This window comes from Arachis stenosperma, chromosome 7 (assembly GCF_014773155.1).
Source record: "Arachis stenosperma cultivar V10309 chromosome 7, arast.V10309.gnm1.PFL2, whole genome shotgun sequence".
Lineage (NCBI taxonomy): Eukaryota > Viridiplantae > Streptophyta > Magnoliopsida > Fabales > Fabaceae > Arachis > Arachis stenosperma.
Genome location: NC_080383.1, coordinates 47558685 through 47561519, shown reverse-complemented (window position 1 = coordinate 47561519; position 2835 = coordinate 47558685). Strand labels below are relative to the sequence as shown.

The 2835-nt window shown below is 25.7% G+C and overlaps 1 long non-coding RNA gene across 1 annotated transcript; it reads left to right on the top strand.

The window, feature by feature from the left end:
• Window positions 1-1322: 1322 nt before the first annotated feature.
• Window positions 1323-1968, top strand: LOC130942089 (uncharacterized). The gene is made up of 2 exons (XR_009070812.1): window positions 1323-1682; window positions 1821-1968. It is a non-coding gene; the product is annotated as an uncharacterized LOC130942089 (long non-coding RNA).
• The last annotated feature ends 867 nt before the right edge of the window (window positions 1969-2835 follow it).

Genomic DNA, 2835 nt, shown 5'->3' with positions numbered 1-2835 from the left:
GTGGTAATATTCCGTTGAACGTAAGTAGTTTTCGACCATCGGATTCCACGTCTATGGCGGATCCAGTTTACGAATCATCAAATTCCTGTTAGACTGGTTCCACAAAAATATATTTATTAATTTAAATAAATAATTATTCTGACAAATAATAAATCGACATCAATATAAATATTGTTATAAATATTCACATATTTATTATTATATTTATTTATTAAAATATTTAACAGATATTAGCATATTTATTTTCAAAAAATTATTTATTTATTTATTAATATTCAAATTATTTATTAAACATACAGAAAAATAATAATTCTATTCTAAGAAAAACAATAAAAAATTATATATTAACATTTATTTCTTTAAATATTGTAAATAAATATTTATACTTACACTTCTTTTTTTAAATAAATAAATATAAATAATTTTTTTTTCCAAAATTAAATAAAATATTTAATAATATTTATTTATCAAAATATTTATTTTTTCAATATTTAATAACAATATATTTTATAAATATTTACATATTTATTTTTAAAAAATCAAAATATTTATTTATTTATTAGTATATTCATAACAAAAATTATAAAATATATATTCTATTATAGTATTTTTATAACAGAAAATTAATCCCATTATAACAAAAAAAATTATATATTCATGTTTATATAAAATAGAATATAATTATATTTTACAAATAAAAATTTTATTTTAAAATATTCATAAAATATAAAAAATAATAATGCTAACAATAATAAAATTAAAAAAATTAAATATATAAAAAAATAAAATTTATTAACTTATATAAATTAAATAATTTAAATAATTGATAATATATTTTTCAAGTATCGTGTTGACGGGGCACTACACGCCACTAACGAACTCAGACACTACGCTCCCAGGATGTTGAGTCTGACATCCATACTTGGCAAAATACATTATATTATTTAGCAAATACACTAAAGAGAATTTCATTTAAAAAATAATTTCTGTAAATAAGTTATAAAAAAAATAAATGATAATTTCAGACCATAAAAAAATCTAGATATGTGTACAAAAAAAAAAAAATCTAGATGTTGATAAAAATTGACCACTAAAATTTTAAACTAAACTTATAACCATTAAAATTTGGCTCTCTTTGACAATTTTATCCAAAAGTTAATTTTGAAGTGACGTCATTAGTTAAGTGTGTTACATGACAAGGTATATTCTAATACGAAAATAATTCATTTAATTAACAAAAATTTGTGAAATGAAATAAATATTAGTTTAATTATATACAATTAAAATATATCGATCGCCTTTAATTAAAATGAACCAGTGGCCATATTTTCTGTTCAACACTATCATCCTTCTTTGTCATGCCAGACCTCTGTTCTGCCACAAGCTTTACCAGTGGCCTCATCGCACCGGCGATCACTGCCCGCTCTTTGTTCTTTGAGCTCAGCTTGGATAGCTAGTGTCGTTCTTCTCGCGGCTGGTGCCATTCATCAGCAGCAACACAAGTGTATGAGAGATTTGATCAAGAGCAAGAACACCCAACTTATCCACACCTTACATCCTACTCTACCCAAGTGCCGTAACATTCTCCCGCTCCCAAATTTGAATGCGTACAGCTTTTTAGTTCACCATAGAAGGAAGGTAGTTCATTCCTTCAATTAGGAATAATAATGTTGGAGGAGAGGGTAAGGATACGAACAATTGATTGGGATTTTAATTTTTTTATTTTTTATCCTTTTTCAGGGACTCTTTTATTACTTTCAGCTAAGTAATCTGTGTTTCTTTTTTTTGTTCTTATAATATTTGGAATGGAGATATTGCAGGGAAATGGTGATTAATTCGGAGGGAGAGGGGGCTAAGTAACTTTTTTTTCTTTTATTGTTTTTCCAATTAACAGGAAACTTTGATTGATGTAAATAATGGTTAATTTTAGATATTGTTAATAATTATGATGATGTTTTTTTTTTGTCACGTTTATAACTTTGTTGAGATTTTTTCAGTGTAATTCTATGGCTACTATATGTTATTTTTTTAACATGAAATGAAATTTACAAGTTCTCCTTTGCACCTTTTATGAGGATAAGAGAGGGAGAGAAGGTTAAGAGAGAGTGAAGGTGCATTGAAGAGTGAATGTTACGGGAGTGAGAAGAGTGAAAAGAGTGAGGTTACGGGAGTGAGAAGAGTGAGGGTTTTCTCAGATTTTGCAAAATAAAATTTTCAATCAAGATCACACCAAATGAAGAAGAAGACGACACTAGGGTTAGAATGGTAAAATTAACCTTTAGAACCATGCCGAAGTGTATCTTATCACGTAAGACATCTAATAAATAGTGTCACCTGAAAACTAGCGGCTAGTCGAATTGTCAAATAGGGTTAAACCTTGATGGTTATCAAATTAGTTTAAATCTTTAAGTGGTCAATTTTGTTAGGATCTAAAATTTTTATGGTTAGAAATTGTTTTTTAATCTAAAACAAAAGATGGAAGAAATTCTATGACAAAAAAGAAAAATAAATATTATATTATATAAAATTAGGTACACGAATTTTACAAGAACTAAACATAAAAACTAGTAAAACTATGTGGCTAATGGTTAGTTCTCTTATACTTGTTGTAGCGTGTTGAAATGAGTTATAATTTTGGTTCTTTAAAGTATAAGCTAAATTCTTTTTTTGTCTCTAACTTTTTTATGCATACAAGATCGTTTCTAAAATTTAATGTAATTTTAAAATCATATTTTTAGACATATTAATTTTTTAAATGACAAAAATACTATTTCTATCTACTTTTCTCACGACCACCACCACTGACATCCACTTCCACTCAATCACCATTTACAA